Genomic DNA, 21,037 nt, shown 5'->3' with positions numbered 1-21,037 from the left:
ACCTCCTACTTAAAAGACAGGAAACAGTGTGTAAAGCTAAATTATAAAAATAATTAGCAGCTCCTAACAACCAAATCAACCTTCAGGACACATCAATGTGGCATGCCTCAAGGAAGCATACTAGGGCCTTTTTTGTTCCTTGTATATGTATATAACTTATTTGAACCCCAAAATTGCATGGTTGTAAGCTATGCCAATGACATATCCTTCATCAGCTGTGGCAGTTATATGCAGTCTGCAGCTAACAGTACCGAGATCAATTTCAATACTCTGTCTGCATACCTTACAGCAAACAAGCTTCTTGTAAATAAAGACAAAACAGTAATAATGAAGTTCATCCTCAGTTATAATGTTGCCATAACTGATACTGTATTTACATCCCCATTAAGTCTTGCATATGCATTCACATAAGTTTTTGGGCGCCGTTGTTGATGAACACTTATCGTGGAAAGGACATGTAGATAATAATTGCAAGAAAATCAGCAGTAAGAATGGTAGCCACGGTAAAGAAGAGAAGAGAGCCTTGTAGAGACATCTTTAGAAAATATAAAATTCTTATGGTGTACTCCATGTACACTACTGGCTATTAAAATTGCCACACCACGAAGATGACGTGCTACAGATGCGAAATTTAACCGACAGGAAGAAGATGCTGTGATATGCAAATGACTAGCTTTTCAGAGCATTCACACAAGGTTGGCGCCGGTGGCGACACCTACAACGTGCTGACATGAGAAAAATTTCCAACAGATTTCTTATACACAAACAGCAGTTGACCGGCGTTGCTTGGCGAAAAGTAGTTGTGATGCCTCGTGTAAGGAGGAGAAATGCGTACCATCACATTTCCGACTTTGATAAAGGTCGGATTGTAGCCTATCACAATTGCGGTTTATCATATCGCGTATTGCTGCTCGCGTTGGTCGAGATCCAATGACTGTTAGCAGAATATGGAATCAGTTGGTTCAGGAAGGTAATATGGAACGCCGTGCCGGATCCCAACAGCCTCGTATCACTAGCAGTCGAGATGACAGGCATCTTATCCACATGGCTGTAACGGATTGTGCAGCCACGTCTCAATCCCTGAGTCAACAGATGGGGACGTTTGCAAGACAACAACCATCTGCATGAACAGTTCGACGACATTTGCAGCAGCATGGACTATCACCTTAGAGACCATAGCTGCGGATACCCTTGATGCTGCATCACAGACAGGAGCGCCTGAGATGGTGTATTCCACGACGAAATTGGGTGCACAAATGGCAAAACGTCATTTTTTCAGATGAATCCAGGTTCTGTTTACAGCATCATGACGGTCGCATCCGTGTTTGGCGACATCGTGGTGAACGCACATTGGAAGCATGTATTCGTCATCGCCATACTGGAGTATCACCTGGCATGATGGTATGGGGTGCCATTGGTTACACGTCTCTGTTATCTCTTGTTCGCATTGACAGCAGTTTGAACAGTGGACATTACATTTCAGATGTGTTATGACCCGTGGCTCTACCCTTCATTCGATCCCTGCGAAACCCTACATTTCAGCAGGATAATGCACAACCGTATGTTGCAGGTCCTGTACGGGCCTTTCTAGATACAGAAAATGTTCGACCGCTGACCTGGCCAGCACATTCTCCAGATCTCTCACGAATTGAAAACACCTGGTTAATGGTGGCCGAGCAACTGGCTCATCACAATATGCCAGTCACTACTCTTGATGAACTGTGGTATCGTGTTGAAAAGCTGCACGGGCAGCTGTACCTGTACACGCCATCCAAGCTCTGTTTGACTCGATGCCCAGGCGTATCAAGGCCGTTATTACAGCCAGAGGTGGTTGTTCTGGGTACTGATTTCTCAGGATCTATGCACCCAAATTGCGTGAAAATGTAATCACATGTCAGTTCTAGTATAATATATTTGTCCAATGAATACCCGTTTATCATTTGCATTTCTTCTTGGTGTAGCAATTTTAATGGCCAGTAGTGTATATACTGCAGACAGTCATGTTTGTGAAACAAAATCCTGAATTTAATATGACAAACAGTAATGTACATGACCATGATACACGGGGAAGGGAAAATTTTCATAGTATTGTTACCAATAAAAAGGTAATGGACCACAGCCCACATAGAATGGGAGCAATTTTCTACAATGCACTACCCTGTGAATTCATGAAAGCAAATCTAAATATGCTAAATAGTAGACTGAAGCAATTATTAATAGAGAAGTGTTGTTACTCTATAGAGGACTTTAAGTTGTAGTGCCATCTTGGAAAACAGTGTATATAGACAATGTCTCCGATCTATCAGTGGTATGAAAGAATGTAATTATACACTGTATTATGTGTACTGTACTATTATAAATATAAGCTAAATTGTGTTACACTATAGAGGAATCTACTTGTAGTGCCATTTTGAAAAATAGTGTGTACAGACATTTGTCTGATTCATATGATGTTATGAAAGAATTAAATATTTTACTGTATATGAGTAATGTAAGCTAAATTTTCCTGACAATGTCCAAAAACTTTTTGTTATATGGACAGAAAATAAATAAATTAATTTCACATATTATATAACTTCATTCTAAATTGTATTAACTGTGTTAATGCAATTTCTAAACAAACGGATGTTTTTCAGCATTACAGGTTTATAGAATATTGGTCAAACTTTCAAAGGTCAATCTGTTTGCTCAAAATAATGTCAAATGTGTGAAAATTTCTATTTCTTCCAAGTTATTTACCACACTATCATCAGTGTGCAGGATTGACAGGCATTGTGTTACCTCTCTGATTGTGTGTTTTTGTTCTTTCATGTGTGAGCTAAATGATGATATATAGTTTTATGCCAATGAGATTAAGCTGTCCTCCAAATCTTGTTTTCAAAGTTCTGCCTGTCCTACGTTTATTTTCTCACAGCTGTCACATTTTAATTTATAAACACATGAACAGGTAAATTTACAGGACTATTCTAGGGACTGAAAAATCTGCGATTGTACCCTGCGTGTGTTCTGAAGCTTATTCTCAGTTTGCCTTTTTGAAACGCAAGTTTGATTTTATCTGAAATTTTCCCCCAATATGGTATGACAGTGATATGAGATTTTTATTATCATGCGGTGTTCCAAGGGTAATGCTGTTGCTTTCTTTTCATTGGCATGTAATTTTTAGTATGAATTTTGTCTACTAAGATGGGATTTTAACCATTGTTTTTTAATTATTTTTCTTAGTATTTTTAGTTTAAATATCATACTTTCTTTAGTTAGCATTTAATTTATCAGTTGCTTTATCTACGACCTAAGCGATGCTTCTTTGAGGTTTGCTTTTGCATGTCAGGAACAGAACACTGCGTAGCGTGACGAATAAAAAACCATAAACTAAAGAAAACATAATGTTTGAAATAAAAGCACTATGAAAAATAATAAAAAAAAAAAACAATGGTTACAATTCCCTCTCTGTCAGCAAAATTTATACTAAAAAACTACATGCCAATGACGAGAAACTAACAATGGTATTACCATAGAAAAGCCACATAATACCCAAAAAGCTCACTTCACTGTCATACCATAATAGGGAAAAATTTCAGATACAATCCAACATGTATTTCAAAAACCCAACCTGATAATAAGCTTCACAACACACACTACAGCACAATCATGAAATTGTGCTTTTCTTGGAACAGTCCTGTAAATTTACCTGTCCAGGTATTTATAAGTTAAAATGCAATAATTGTGAGAAAATAGGAAAGACAGGATGCAATTTCAAAACAACACACAGAAAAAACCTCACTGGCATGAATCTGTCTTCATTAAGGTCACACCGGAAAGACCAAAAACACACAACCAGTGACATAAAACACAATCTATCAGTCCTACACACTGCTGAAAAAGGTGGCCGGGCAAATATTTTGAAGAAATAGAAATTTCTGCACATGTAATGAAACATCCTAACATTATTTTGAATGAAAACTAGAAGAAAAGTTCTTTCAATGATATGTCTGGAAATCAATACCTGTAGATTATGGGATGGGCTAACCTGTCCTCTCATTCTCATCTGTCTGTTACATAGAAGTAGACATAAATTTCAGTAGGGGATACAGATATTGTGATGGTGTAGTTATAAATCCCAGCTCCTTACAGAGTTGTTTCAGCATGACTGTGAGTGAGCACCTGAGTACAATCATGGTTCCATAGGCAAATGCAAATATTTTTCCATGAAGGCATTGACAATCTTGCTTCACAGTGGGATAAATGTACAATTATGACGATTACATTTGAAATAGTAAACAGTTTATTACTTTTTTCATTTGTCTCATTTCAATTTGACTGTAACCTAATATTTTTGGTGCATTAATTTATAAATGATATTCTCAGTCGAGTGACTAAAAACCATGGGTTGGATCATTGCGCCTTATCTAACATTCCTATTTGATGTGTGTATAAATAATAGTGTATTCCTGTATGAATGGAAAGAAGTTATGGTATTATTGGGATACAAGGGAAAAGGAGTATAGGACAATAGCAAAAGCTACAGATCAATTAGTCTTACCTGTACTGTAAGTAAAATATTAGAAGGAATCATCAATAAATATACATGGGAGAGTGTGCAGGAGGCAGAGTGGTTGTGTAGGAACCATCATGGATTCAAAGCAGGGTTTTCATATGTGTTACAGCTAACTCATTTTTAGTAGGGTATACCAGAAGTGACTAACAGGCGAGGACAACTTGTCTCTACAGCCACTCAGCTCTCCAAAGTTTCTGACATGGTAAACCAAATGGCAGTGAAATCAGAAATGAAAAGGGTTAGGTCTGGACAAAGGAGTAGTATGTTGCTTGACAGAAATCACAGTACAGAAAATATAGGCTGAAGGTGGAAGACTTCAATTCAAGGGTAGCAGTAAATTAAGGCCACTACTACTCCTGATGTATGTCAACAATTCTGGAGAAGGGGTAAACTCACAGTTAAGACTGTTTGCTTATGACACAGTAGTTTAAAAGAAGCGAGAAAACTTAGAAGGCTGTGAGGTTCAGAAGAAAGACCTAGAATTCATCAGAAGCTGAATCCAGAGAAATTTGATGGCGGCAAATGCAGAGAAGAGTCAAGCTGTCACCTTCTCAAATAACAGGAGTGTCATAAGTTACTAGGTATATAAGAAATCTACTGACCAAGTGGCAGCAGGAAACACATATATAAAAGGTATTACAGTTTGCAAGCTTTCGGAGTCAGTGGCGCCTTCTGGCAGAAGGATTGAGTCCCCAACAATCAGTCTTTCCTCCTCATCCCATCTGGTACGTCTGCCCTCACTCAGTTCTGGGCAACTTTTCCAAAGTCTACCCCTTTTCTTAAATCTCACCAGCACTTCTCTTCAACCCTCTTCCTTCCCCTTTAAACCTTCAGTCAGAAGAAGGAGCCACTGGCTCCAAAAGCTTGCAAACTGTAATACCTTTCATATGTGTGGTCTCCTGCCATCACTTGGTGAGTAGACTTTTTATCTATCCAATTACTTATATTTTTCAAGGAGTGCTATCAGGTATGATTGCAAACTGGATCATAATAGCATCACAACAGACTGAGAATGCCAATACCTGTATGTGACACTGAGTGCTGGAAAATAGTAGTAGCAGTAGTAATTTCATCCACCAGTAGATCACTTTTACAAGGATACTGGACATGCGTTAGTGTTACATTTTAAAAACAGCGAAAATAATGTAATCCATATATACAGGTATTTACATAATTACAGATCTGGTCTGACAAAGATAGGACAGGTAACTGGCTGTCGCCTTATAGTAGGAACCATCCTGGCATTTGCCCGAAGTAATTTAGGGAAACCATGGAAAAAAAAACATCAGGATGGCCAGATGAAGATTGGAGCCTTCATCCTCCCAAAAATTAGGTTGGTCTGTTTAAAACAGCACTATTTTATTTGGTGAAATAGTGAACATGGTATGTTAATCTCCGCATATGTTAATAAGGGTTGGTTAATTAGTTAGTTACTTATTCCATACATCAAATTCACAATAAACATTGTGATGTAGAATGTGTCACGTAACAACAGAACAAACATATAACACTTGTATACAACAAAATAAACAAATAATATTTATATGGATGCATGCTGGCAATTTAGTTTTTTTCTTTTTTAAAATGACTCATTCTCTCTACTCAAGAATTACTTTATGGTAGAGAAGGGGTTGTTAAGAAGAAAGCTCTTTAATCTACTTCTGAAAACATTTCTGCTATCTGTAAGATATTTTACTTCCACGGGTTGATTGTTAAAGAGCTTTATAACTGCACAGTTCACCCCTTTCTATGCCAAAGTTAGATTCATTAAAGAGCAATGCAGATCATTTTTCCTTCTAGTGTTGCACTTGTGAATATCTCAGTTATTCTCAAAATTAGATGGATTGTTGATAACAAATTTCATAAGTGCATAAATGTACTGTGAAGATGTGGTAATATTCCCAGTTGCTTAAAGAGATACCTGCAAGATGTATGTGCGTGAGCTCCACACACAATTCTAATTACTCTGCTTTATGGAATGAATAATGGTTGTCAATTATTCTTACGCCAAAAATAGTCAAACCTAAACATTTTAGCTGGTCTGCTATATGATGTTTCCAGCTTAAGTTTTTGGCAACATACACACATAAGAACTTACAATTTTCTACCCTGTTTATTATTTCTTGTTGGTATACTAGATTAGTAGGAGTTGGGACAATTTTAACAATACAGACTTGGATGAAATGAACTTTTTCAAAGTCTCATTTGTGCAAAGCCAGTCAGCAACTTTCACATAAACTTCATTTACTATTTTCTCTATCGACGCTCTTTGCTCATCTTCCCAAGGATGCTTCTATTATCTCCATACAAGACCAATTATACTTCCTGATTCAAATAAGATCCCCAGCATACATACTTGACAAAGCAGGTAGGAGGAATGCAAAGGAGGGGCAGCGAGGTATACAAAGGAGACTACGGAAGAATAAATAGTATCAGTATGCATGCGACAGCATGTGCGCCTAATATATTCCAAAAAGCTTGCACATAAAAATGAAATATCCCAGTGCTCATACCTCAGGTTCTATTGGTGATAATAAGGTAGGACCAAGTGTTCTGGATAGCCCTTGGACTAGGGTCCATTAGTATACTCAACAGAAGGATCGTGTTAGTGACATTACCCTACAGTACATGGTCAAAATATGAATATTACACACATCCTCCTGTTTAGGCTCATGGAGCAAAATGTTTGGTTCTTTAAGTATTTAATGTGGTCTACAGTGGGCTTGATACGACTTATGGAGGCATCATTAGTTCATGGGTGGTACCTTGGAAAACCCCACAAAATTTGTGTTATTTTCCCCAGCGGACCAAAACCAAGTCAAAGATATCAAGATGGCTATGCACAGCATATGACGGAAATTTTAATTATATATTCCTAGGCTCCCGATCTCAAACAATCTTTAAAATTTTATTGACATCTTTATCTGTTTCAATGGTACAGAGGTTCTCTGTTACCCCCAATTCTACATGTAAAATCTGGTATGATGTGAAATTGAAATAATAAATAACCACAGCATATTGTTTAAATTTTAATGATATATTCTCTAGTCACTTCTCTAGAAGAGCCATCTCCGATTTAAAAAATCTTTATCCATTATAGAGAAAAACTCAAAAACTTGTTTTTTCGATACCAAAACCCACCTGTGGATTCTGAGACAGCTATGTATCGCAAATGGCTGTAACTTTTTTTATGTATTCCTAAGATCCCGATTTTGAACAACCTCAAAAATTTTCTTCACATCTTCATCTGTTTCCTAGATACAGGCATTCAAAGTTACCTGATTGTGCATATAAAATCTGGTGTGAGGCAAAAATGTAGTTTATAAAGCGACATAGCATGGAGAAATAGCTGTAAAATGTCTCCATTATCATCAGGGAATCCCAAGTTGTAATACTGAAGCACATGTAATATTTTTTTGCATGTCAAATCCAGTCTGAGATGTAAAATTAATTTTGCATTGTTGCAGTTTCATATAAGTAAATTATCTAAATTTTACTGACCAATACATTTCTTTTCACATGAGTTACATGTCATGCTGCAGCAGGGAAAAGAAGGGAACCAGCAGAAAAATGTTCCTATTGGAGCACAAAAAATGTGAGTACATTACTTTTTATTTAAAAGACTGAGTGAAAAGTGGAGTACCAGCTGCTTCATTCTACTTTTCTCAACATCTTCAAAATTTTTTTGAAAATTTAGGCACACGAATATATTTGCACTTTTTTATGCTGAGAAAGAAGAAGACAGTGGCAGTGGCAAAGAGATAGAAAAGTACTAAATACTGGATTTTAGTAGACAGTAGCTATGTTATAGAAAGAGCAGAGGAGATAATGGTAGTGTGAGAGAAGGAGAGGGACACAGTGACAGTGGAACATACTTGATGGTGACAGCAGAAAAGTGCTAGGAAAAGAATACAGGATAGAGTACTGGGATGGGGATGAAGAGACAGAGAAAGTGGAAGTGGGTGAGAGCTGGTGATAATGAGTTACAGTATATGACAATGGCAATGAGGATTAGAGAGAGAGTGACAGCGAGAAGAGACAGCAGCAATAGGAAGGAAGGAATGAGATATTAGCAGTAAGAGAGAGCAAGAGGGAGACAGTGGCTGTGAGAGGAGACTGTAGTAATAGAACAGGACAAAGAGGTAGTGGTTGTGACACAGGGAACAGTGACACAGAGACTCAAAGAGATAATGTCAATGAACTGGGCTGAATGAGTGAGTGAGAAAGGGCAACTGGGAGTGGACGGACACGAGCAACTAACTGCGATGGACTGGGGGTATGAGTGAGTTACAGTTAGGGGAGCTTGTGGGAGTTTGAGGTGAGTTGCATGCTACAAAAAATGTGAATATGTTCACATGCAAAAATTTTTGGGAAATTTTTTAAAGGTGTTGAGGAAAGTAGAATGAGGCAGCTGGTATCACACATTTCAGTCAGAGTCTTTTAAATAAACAGGAATGTATTAACATTTTTTGTGTTCCGACACAAGTATTTTTCGATCGTCACTGAAATAGTTAAGAAACTGAAATGGGGAAATCTCGCACAAAGATGGGTAAAGGCTAGACTTCGAGGAATTCACCAAGCATTTGTCGGTGATAATGTACGGGAAGACATTGGACAAAATCTATTAACTTAATTGTCTCTATTTAAGTGTGGCACTATTTTTGACAGTAACGTAAGTAACCCCCTCCAATGAACAATGGACCACGGGCCTTGCCGTCGGTGGGGAGGCTCGCGTGCCTCAGCGATAGAGATAGACGAACTGTAGGCGCAACCACAATAGAGGGGTATCAGTTGAGAGGCCAGACAAACATGGTTCCTGAAGAGGGGCAGCAGCCTTTTCAGTAGTTTCAGGAGCAACAGTCTGGATGATTGACTGGTATGGCCTTCTAACACTAAGCAAAATGGCCTTGCTGTGCTCGTACTGCGAACGGCTGAAAGCAAGGGGAAACTACAGTCATGATTTTTCCCGAGGGCATGCAGCTTTACTGTATGTTTAAATGATGATGGCGTCCTCTTGGGTAAAATATTCCGGAGGTAAAATAGTCCTCCATTCGGATCTCCAGGCAGGTACTACTCAGGAGGATGTTGTTATCACGAGAAAGAAAACTGGTGTTCTACGGGTTGGAGCATGGAATGTCAGATCCCTTAGTTGGGCAGATAGGTTAGAAAATTTAAAAAGGAAAATGGATAGGTTAAAATTAGATATAGTACGAATTAGTGAAGTTCGGTGGCAGGAGGAACAAGACTTTTGGTCAGATGAATAGAGGGTTATAAATACAAAATCAAATAGGGGTAATGCAGGAGTAGGTTTAGTAATGAATAAAAACATAGGAATACAGGTAAGCTACTACAAACAGCATAGTGAACGCATTATTGTGGCCAAGATATGAAGGCCACGCCTACTACAGTAGTAAAAGTTTATATGCCAACTAGCTCTGCAGATGACGAAGAGATTGATGAAATGTAAGATGAGATAAAAGCCATTATTCAGATAGTGAAGGGAGACGAAAATTTAATAGTCATGGGAGACAGGAACTCGACAGTAGGAAAAGGAAGAGAAGGAAATGTAGTAGGTGAATATAGAATGGGATTAAGGAATGAAAGAGGGAGAAGCCTGGTAGAATTTTTGCACAGAGCATAGCTTAATCATAGCTAACACTTGGTTCAAGAATCATGGAAGAAGGTTGTATACATGGACAAAACCTGGAGATACTGGAAGGTTTCAGATAGATTATATGATGGTAAGACAGAGATATAGGAACCAGGTTTTAAATTGTAAGACATTTCCAGGGGCAAATGTGGACTCTGACCAAATCTATTGGTTATGAACTGTAGATTAAAACTGAAGAAACTCCAAAAAGGTGGGAATTTAAGGAGATGGGACCTGACAGAACCAGAGGTTGCAGAGAGTTTCAGGGAGAGCATTAGGGAACGAATGACAAGACTGGGGGGAAGAAATACAGTAGAAGAAGAAGGGCAGCTTTGAGAGATGAAATAGTGAAGGCAGCAGAGGATCAAGTAGGTAAAAAAACGAGAACTAATAGAAATCCTTGGATAGCAGATGAGATATTGAAAGGAGAAAATATAAAAATGCAGTAAATGAAGCAGGCAAAAAGGAATACAAACATCTCAAAAATGAGACCGACAGGAAGTGCAAAATGGCTAAGCAGGGATGGCTTGAGGACAAATGTAGGGATGTAGGGCGCGGTAGAAGAAGTATATAGAGGGTCTATACAAGGGCAATGTTCTTGAGGACAATATTACGGAAATGGAAGAGGATGTAGATGGGATGAAATGGGAGATATGACACTGCGTAAAGAGTTTGACAAAGCACTGAAAGACCTAAGTCAAAACAAGGCCCCTTGAGTAGACAACATTCCATTAGAACTACTGATAGCCTTGGGAGAGCCAGCCCTGACAAAACTCTACCATCTGGTGAGCAAGATGTATGAGACAGGCGAAATAGCCTCAGACTTCAAGAAGAATATAATAATTCAAATCCCAAAGAAAGCAAGTGTGGACAGATGTGAAAATTGCCGAACTATCAGTTTAATAAGCCATCACTGCAAAATACTAACACGAATTCTTTACAGACGAAAGGAAAAATTGGTAGAAGCCGACCTCGGGGAAGATCAGTTTGGATTCCGTAGAAATGTTGGAACATGGGAGGCAATACTGACCCTACGACTTATCTTAGAAAATAGATCGAGGAAAGGCAAACATGCGTTTCTAGGATTGGTAGACTTAAAATTGGCTTTTGGCAATGTTGACTGGAATACCTCTTTCAAATTCTGAAGGTGACAGGGGTAAAATACAGGGACCGAAAGGCTATTTACAATTTGTACAGAAACCAGATGGCAGTTATAAGAGTCGAGGGGCATGAAAGGGAAGCAGTGATCAGAAAGAGAGTGAGACAGGGTTGTAGCCTATCCCCGATGTTATTCAATCTGTATATTGAGCAAGCAGTAAAGGAAACAAAAAAATTTGGAGTAGGAATTAAAATCCATGGAGAAGGAATAAAAACTTTGAGATTCGCCGATGACATTGTAATTCTGTCAGAGACAGCAAAGGACTTGGAAGAGCAGCTGAACGGAATGGACAGTGTCTTGAAAAGACGATATAAGATGAACATCAACAAAAGCAAAATGAGGATAATGGAATGTAGTCGAATTAAGTCGGGTGATGCTGAGGGAATTAGATTAGGAAATGAGACTCTTAAAGTATTAAATGAGTTTTGCTATTTGGGGAGCAAAATAACTGATGATGGTCGAAGTAGAGAGGATATAAAATGTAGACTGGCAATGGAAAGGAAAGCGTTGCTGAAGAAGAGAAATTTGTTAACATCGAGTATAAATATAAGTGTCAGGAAATTGTTTCTGAAAGTATTTGTATGGAGTGTAGTCATGTATGGAAGTGAAACGTGGACGATAAATAGTTTAGACAAGAAGAGAATAGAAGCTTTCGAAATGTGGTGCTACAGAAGAATGCTGAAGATTAGATGGGTAGATCACATAACTAATGAGGAGGTATTGAACAGAATTGGGGAGAAGTGAAATTTGTGGCACAATTTGACTAGAAGAAGGGATCGGTTGGTAGGACATATTCTGAGGCATCAAGGGATCCGTAATTTAGTATTGGAGGGCAGCGTGGAGGGTAAAAATCATAGAGGGAGACCAAGAGATGAATACACTAAACAGATTCAGAAGGATGTAGGTTGCAGTAGGTACTGGGAGATGAAGAAGCTTGCACAGAATAGAGTAGCATGGAGAGCTGCATCAAACCAGTCTCTGGACTGAAGACCACAACAACAACAATGTCAGTAAAGAAATAGCAGACGTAAGGGCTAGTCAGAAACTCCGAGATGACTGGACCTCAGCTGTTATCCACTCAATTCACAAAAAAGAACCAGATTTTACATGTAGAAGTAGGGTATCATAGAACCTCTGCATCTCTGAAATGGATAAAGATATCAATAAAATTTTAAAGGTTGTTTGAGATCAGGATCCTAGGAATGTATCATAAAAATTTCCGTCATATGTTGTGCGTAGCCATCTTGAAATCCTTGGCTGGGTTTTGGTCCACTGGGGGGAAAACAACAAGTCCTATCAAGCCCACTGTAGACAACATCAAATGCAAAAAGAACCAAACGATTTGTTCATATGCTTTTTGGAATTCCTCGAATGCAGGTACCCACTATGTGGCTTGTTTGTTGATATTTTGGAGGATGGTCTTAAAGTTTTGTAGTTTTCAGCACAGGAGGAGGAGGAGGAGATTAGTGTTTAACGTCCCGTCGACAACGAGGTCATTAGAGACGGAGCGCAAGCTCAGGTGAGGGAAGGATGGGGAAGGAAATTGGCCGTGCCCTTTCAAAGGAATCATCCCGGCATTTGCCTGAAGCAATTTAGGGAAATCACGGAAAACCTAAATCAGGATGGCCGGAGATGGGATTGAATCGTCGTCCTCCAGAATGCGAGTCCAGTGTGCTAACCACTGCTCAGCACAGGATCTTGATGCTCTAAAACCTGCTTGAAACCTCCCTAACTCATTGTCTAGCTGTCCCATTATGTATCGTTCGAGGATTTTGGAAATGTTTTGTATGTGACACAAGGAGCAATGTTAGATTGTGGAAAAAAACCACTCTCTTTGGAATACTTAGAGAACTAGGACTCAACAAAAAACTCAACAGCTTGGTGCAGGCCACTGTGTACGACATCAATAAAGTTTAGAAGATAGCTCTCAGAGAGTTTCTCAGGCAATACAGGGTAGATACAAGGAGGTGGTATTTCACATATACTACAGTATAACCCTGCTATTGCATTCCCGGAATTAACATTTTCCCGCCATTTACGACATTTTTTATCAGTCCCGTCAAATTTCCTAAGCCCACAATGTTAATTTGCACCTGATTTTGCGTCAACATATTTATAATTTCCCACGATTTACGCATTACAAAAAAAATTTTTGTGAAGAAAAAATGATGCTGGCATGATGTTGGCCACCCAGTAGTAGTTAAAATATTATGTGATTAAGTTTCTTGACACCAAGGCACTCTACTCAGCAGATCTGAACTGGTAAATGTGTAAAAGGTGGAACAATTCATGCCATATCTCCCACCGCTGCCAAGCTCTAATTGGCGTGGTGGCTGATGGGAGTAACTAGGTTTGTTCGAATGAAGATATCATGACCAATCACAAGCATTTCCAAACTGCCTCTACTGCACAAACACAGTTTCGTGATTTTTGTGATCATCATGACACCTTTGTCGAACCATATTTAGCATGTTTTGGTGTATGGCCACTTGGAGCGGTAGTTGACACCGTAATTCACTTTACATTGCTCAAATGTTTTTAGTTTAAACACAGCGCTAGTTGCATATTTTATTCAAGGCAAGCAAAACGTGTTTCAAGGATTTATTCTTGTTAAGTGTAGTATTTATGTATGCATTTTTTGTGATTTTACACAAACAAACAATGTGACTAATAAAGTTTGTGTGTGTGTCTGGTTTTCTACATAACTGATGAGGCACAGTACCTGATAACCTCAAAAAGATGACTGAAGTGCAAGAGGTGCAGAATAACACATATTCAAGCACCACACAAAATACTGACTTACATATTTGCACTTGACAAGAAGAAAAATTTCTCAAAACGTTATTTCTCATATTTTACATTTTCCTGGGTTTTACACCATTTTTGAAGTCCCTTGAAAAGTGGAGTTTCACTGTATTTAAAAGTGCCCTGGAAAAAATTCTAAGGGAATGGACCAGATCTCTACTACTGAACAGTGGATTCAGGATGGGAATCAAAGCAGACAACCTAAGGATTCCATACCCGACTTTTGCTGATGACCTGACCATACTGGGAAATGACATGGAGGTAGGTTCTATGTAACACCAAGCACTCCATTTCACACTAAAGAAAACAGGTCTACTGTTCAAAATCAGAAAGACTAAATTCATTAATAATATTAAGACCGCCCTCGAATGATGAGAGCCAGTGCTACCAAGCATATCAAGAGAGCCAAAACCATAAAATACATTGGATAATGGATCTCAGATGATCTCAGTGGAACAGTAGCTTTTGAACAAAGGAAAATTGAAGTACACAGGCCATATTATGCTTGCAGAAAAATGTTAACCTCAAAACATCTATCAATGAATATCAAACTAAGGCATTATATAACACACTAGTCAGGTTCTCAATCCTCCAAGCAGATGAATGCCTACCCCCAATCAAGAAGACCCCAATAAGAGTCCTCCAATTACAAGAGGGGAAATACCTGCAAAAGATAGTGGGACCAAGGATCGTACTACCAGATGGAAGACTGTGGCACCAACCTAATCATGAACTCTACTGACACCATCAAAAGAAGATGACTAGCTTTCTATTGCCATCTGTAAAGAATGAACCCCCGTAGACTGTCCAATAAAATCTTCAAAGTGGCCAACAAAGATAAAGCCACTGGATCCCTGTGGATCAAGCAAATGGAGAAAAACCTTGCAGAACTTCATATTTGGCAAAAAACAATAACTAATAGGTCCGACTGCCACTTAGCTATCAAAACCAAACCCTTCCTTAAATTCCCTACAGCAGTTAATCACAATGAGGGCAGGAAATGGCATCCAGCCACCCTCATGCATGTTTTCCACGATTTCTCTAAATCGCTTAAGGCAAATGGCAGGATGGTTCCTTTGAAAGGGCATGGCAAACTCACTTCCCCATCCTTCCCTAATCCAATGGAACTGTTGGCCTCGCTGTTTGGTTCCCGCCCCCAAACCAACAAATCATGAAATGGTCCAAGAAACACAAGACAGAGTTCACCAGGAAATTGGTGGGTGAAATAAAACAACCCTTTTGTTTTACATTCCTGTTTTGAAAGTTCCGTAATTCCAAAGGTATCTAATAAGTGATTTCGCGCAATACACTAAATCTCATAAAATTTATTATTCCATTTGTTCACTAGTAGGTCATGCTTGTCCAATATATATCATTTAAAAATGAACCCATAATTAAGAAAATTTAGGTTGGCATTGTTATCTTTCTGTATTTTATATAATATTATGTATATCCTATGTAAAAGTTCTTTTTTATTGTATATGCCACTTTCAGTATAAAATAAGCAAGGTTTTGTGGATAGTTACTCATAAAAATGTTTAACTTTTAATTGTTAATTTAATAAATTTACACTGTGGTTTTGTTGACTTGATTGTTAACAAATGTATAAATATGAGGAGCACAAGACTCAAGAATGGACATTTGGAGAGTTTTGAGATGCAACCACTGTGTCGCATGTCTGTGCAATAATGTAATTGTTGTAATACAGTATTGTGACTATGTAGCCTGTTATGTGGAGTGGGCTCCCACTAAGAAGAAATGGTGCATCTTGTCATAAATAAACCACTATAAAATGACTTGGTACCTGGATTATTTCATGGAATTCACATAACTTGGCCAGTTAGCAGATGAAATGGACCGAGGCAATGACTACTTCAGCAGCAGGAAGCAGATTACTCTGATATACACCGAACTAAGATACGTATAAGAAATCAACTGAACTATATAAGTGTCACAGCAGAACAAATTACTAAAGTGTACTGTTTTGGAAACTGTTCTAGCAGTAAACACTTGCATTTGTCTCAAAGTAATTCTTTGAGTGGTGGAGGCCAATGTGATCAGTAAGAAACACCCACATGTTCACACATTTCTTGATGTCTATGGAACACAAGAATAACAAGCAATTTTTGAGGTTTCTTGTTTAAATCAAATAATCTCTTTTCGAAGTTAAAAATTTTCACCCCAGCAAAATTTCACTGTCTTCCCTATGTAACAATAGTAGTTTCGTTACATGGGCTAACAGAAAACCTCACGGTACTAACAAGAAAACAGGTACTGAATGTCATGAAGAACACCAGAAGTGGAAAAATCAGAAGCACCTTGGTCCACAGGTTACTTTCTAAAAAAAATTATGAAAAAATTTAAAAAAATAAAAATTTTAAAAATAAAAAATATTTAAATTTTTCGATTCACCTTTCTTATGAAGAAGTTTAAATACAACATATTTTAATCTGCCTGAAGAAATTACCTGTGTTAGTGATTCATTACATGTATCAGTAAGCTTGGAACAGTTCTCCAGTATTTGTTGATCTTCTTCATTTTCCTGTGCCTTTGTCCCGCATGGGTGCAGAGTTGGCAAGATTATTAACAGATTTGGTATAGTTAATTTCACAGGTGGTTGGATGCCCTTCCTGTTGCCACCTCATTACCCTTGGGATGGAATATGTGCACACCAACTGACTGCCTGTAGTGTTATTCATTCATGTGAAAGTAAGTGAAATTTATCCAAATGTTTGTGGATCGTGTACCCGAGGCAGAACTTGGGTACCAGTCCGCTATTCACCTAGTATGATGTGGAAAACTATCTAAAAACCACATCGAGGCTGGATGGCACACCATCCCCGCGTTAATCTGTTGGGTGGCTTCAATCTGGGGCTGGCGCACCTCCCCGCCCTGGAAACAACACCTTAACATGCATGGCTATCAGGGCAAGTTCTTCAATACTTGTTCATAATTCCATTAATACAATGCGAGATTTTGTTTCTGAGAACTTTTATAATCCTATTTATTTCAGAAAAGGGTATTGGTGCTATTTTAAATTGTTCAAATTTTTGTGGAAAGACAGCTTTCAATATTTCATCTTCAATTTGACTACTTCACACCACTTTTGCTGCACAAGTCATAGGGCTGATTGCCAAAAAATGTGAGCCACAAAACAAGTGTCTCCATTCTGTATGGATTATATCTCCTGTTCAATGTTCTCCCCCTCAGTCTCATGCCCTCAACATTTCCTTCTATTATTATTTTCTTTAGATTTTCTCCATCTCTTCTCATAATATTGCCATAGAACTGGAGAAGTTTTTGGGTGACATGAAAAGAAAGGCAGCTGGAGTAGAGAGTTGCTCAATAATGGACACATCAGCTGTTCTTTCCACCCATTTTATGTGCAGCATCCTGTGCCCACACCAAAGTCAAAATGCATCAATATGCTGCTTGCCTCTGACCCCAAGGCCCATGTTTCACACTCATAAAATAAGACAGAAAACATGAATGTTTCAACAAGCCAGACCTTTGTGCCATTCATTACCACTCTGTTCTACATTGTTTGTTATTGTGGTCTTCAGTCCTGAGACTGGTTTGATGCAGCTCTCCATGATACTCTATCCTGTGCAAGCTTCATCATCTCCCAGTACCTACTGCAACCTACATCCTTCTGAATCTGCTTAGTGTATTTATCTCTTGGTCTCCCTCTATTATTTTTACCCTCCACGCTGCCCTCCAGTAGTAAATTGGTGATCCCTTGATGCTTCAGAACATCTCCTACCAACTGATCCCTTCTTCTAGTCAAGTTGTGCCACAAACTCCTCTTCTCCCCAATTATATTCAATACCTCCTCATTAGTTATGTGATCTACCCATCTAATCTTCAGCATTCTTCTGTAGCACCACATTTCGAAACCTTCTATTCTCTTCTTGTCTAAAATATTTATCGTCCACGTTTCACTTTCATACATGGCTACACTCCACACAAATACTTTCACAAACGACTTCCTGATGCTTCAATCAATACTCCATGTTACCAAATTTCTCTTCTTCAGAAACGCTTTCCTTGCCATTGCCAGTCTACATTTTATATCCTCTCTACTTTGACCATCATCCGTTATTTTGCTCCCCAAATAGCAAAACTCCTTTACTACTTTAAGTGTCTCATTTCCTAATCTAATTCCCTCAGCATCACCCGACTTAATTCGACTACATTCCATTATCCTCATTTTGCTTTTGTTGATGTTCATCTTATACCCTCGTTTCAAGACACTGTCCATTCTGTTCAACTGCTCTTCCAAGTCCTTTGCTGTCTCTGACAGAATTGCAATGTCATCGGCGAACCTCAAAGTTTTTATTTCTTCTCCATGGATTTTAATACCTACTCCGAACTTTTCTTTTGTTTCCTTTACTACTTGCTCAATATACAGATTGAATAGCATCAGGGAGAGGCTACAACCCTGTCTCACTCCCATTCTGATCACTGCTTCTCATTCATGCCCCTCGACTCTTATAACTGCCATCTGGTTTCTGTACAAATTGTAAATAGCTTTTCGGTCCCTGTATTTTACCCCTGTCACCTTCAGAATTTGAAAGAGGTATTCCAGTCAACATTGCCAAAAGCCAATTTTAAGTCTACGAATCCTAGAAACGTAGGTTTGCCTTTCCTCAATCTATTTTCTAAGATAAGTCGTAGGGTCAGTATTGCCTCCCATGTTCCAACATTTCTATGGAATCCAAACTGATCTTCCCCGAGGTCGGCTTCTACCAGTTTTTCCATTCGTCTGTAAAGAATTTGTGCTAGTATTTTGCAGTGATGGCTTATTAAACTGATAGTTCGGCAATTTTCACATCTGTCCACACTTGCTTTCTTTGGGATTTGAATTATTATATTCTTCTTGAAGTCTGAGGCTATTTCGCCTGTCTCATATATCTTGCTCACCAGATGGTAGAGTTTTGTCAGGGCTGGCTCTCCCAAGGCTATCAGTAGTTCTAATGGAATGTTGTCTACTCCCGGGGCCTTGTTTCGACTTAGGTCTTTCAGTGCTTTGTCAAACTCTTTACGCAGTGTCATATCTCCCATTTCATCCCATCTACATCCTCTTCCATTTCCATAATATTGTCCTCAAGAACATTGCCCTCGTATAGACCCTCTATATACTCCTTCCACCTTTCTGCTTTCCCTTCTTTGCTTAGAACTGGGTTTCCATCTGAGCTCTTGATATTCATACAAGTGGTTCTCTTTTCCCCGAAGGTCTCTTTTAATTTTCCTGTAGGCAGTATCTATCTTACCCCTAATGAGATAAGCCTCTACACCCTTACATTTGTCCTCCAGCCATCCCTGCTTAGCCATTTTGCACTTCCTGTCAATATCATTTTTGAGGAGTTTGTATTCATTTTTGCCTGCTTCATTTACTGCATTTTTATATTTTCTCCTTTCATCAATTAAATTCAATATGTCTTCTGTTACCCAAGGGTTTCTACTGGCCCTCGTCTTTTTACCTATTTGATCCTCTGCTGCCTTCACTATTTCATCCCTCAAAGCTACCCATTCTTCTTCTACTGTATTTCTTTGCCCCATTCCTGTCAATTGTTCCCTGATGCTCTCCCTGAAACTCTGTACAACCTCTGGTTCTTTCAGTTTATCCAGGTCCCATCTCCTTAAATTCCCACCTTTTTGCAGTTTCTTCAGTTTTAATCTACAGTTCATAACCAATAGATTGTTGTCAGAGTGCACATCTGCTCCTGGAAATGTCTTACAATTTAAAATCTGGTTCCTAAATCTCTGTCTTACCATTATATAATCTATCTGAAACCTTCTAGTATCTCCAGGATTCTTCCATGCATACAACCTTCTTTCATGATTCTTGAACCAAGTGTTAGCTATGACTAAGTTATGTTCTGTGCACTGTTCTACATTAAGACAGTGAATTTTAAAAGTACTCACAACTTGTGAAGCATCTGTGACAGTAGAATCACCCATTTTATTCTATACTGAGCAGTGGTTAGCTTCTCCCGTTTTCATTTCACAATATTCCAAAGCTCGTTTAATCCTATGCCCAGAATTATTAATTTCTGTCATACTTCTGGACACCATAAAATACTTTTTCTTAATACAGTCCAATAATGCAAGTAATACAGGATCTTTACTGTTTCCAGAAATCTGTATTTTAATCATTTAAGTTACTCATTTCTGACTTTATAAGCAACTGTGAAATGGTATCTGTACAAACTTCCAAGCAGTCTTGGATGCAGATTGACATCGCCATGAGCAATGTTTGTAACCTGAAATGTAAACATGGTACGCAACTGACAAATGTTACTCTTTCATGTGGAAATGAAAATATTTTTCTTTCCGTGGCTTATTTATCATTTCTCTTCCATATGTCCTTACAAATATTTCCACAAATTATCACTATTCCATGATCACTTGTTTTTCATGGGTGCCCCATCAAGTAGTGAAAGTTCAACTGCAACCACCCTGTACATCAATTTACCCGTCCATATATCTTTCCATTTACCTCATCCCATTTCAACTCTTTTAAATTATTGTTGAAATGTTGTACCCAGCAATCATTATTAAGCCTCAATGTTTTGTATAGAGATGTTTCAGAACTGTATTTTCATTGTGTGTCCATCATGATTAAACAATGCACTAACAATGTGGCAAACAATTTTTTTTTCCAGCATGAACACTGTCAATGAATATATTATAAATCAAGGTGCAGTTATATTGTTGTGCACAAGCTGGTAAACACAATACTGGAATAATATTGTAAGTCACGGATTCCATTGTAATCTTAAGAAATCTACACTAACACATTCCAAACTATTGGTTCTTCTTGTGGCTTCAAATAGTTCATTAATGAACATACATTTCTCATACA

At 38.4% G+C, this 21,037-nt stretch overlaps 1 protein-coding gene across 2 annotated transcripts in view; it reads right to left on the bottom strand.

Moving 5' to 3' along the window:
• LOC124555682 (biotin--protein ligase) overlaps positions 1–21,037 on the bottom strand; it is a 373,530-nt gene that overhangs the window by 55,944 nt on the left and 296,549 nt on the right. The window lies entirely within an intron of this gene.

The sequence above is a fragment of the Schistocerca americana genome, chromosome X (assembly GCF_021461395.2).
Source record: "Schistocerca americana isolate TAMUIC-IGC-003095 chromosome X, iqSchAmer2.1, whole genome shotgun sequence".
Classification (NCBI taxonomy): Eukaryota; Metazoa; Arthropoda; class Insecta; order Orthoptera; family Acrididae; genus Schistocerca; species Schistocerca americana.
Note: the sequence above shows the minus strand (reverse complement) of the source record. Positions and strands in the feature narration are given on the sequence as shown.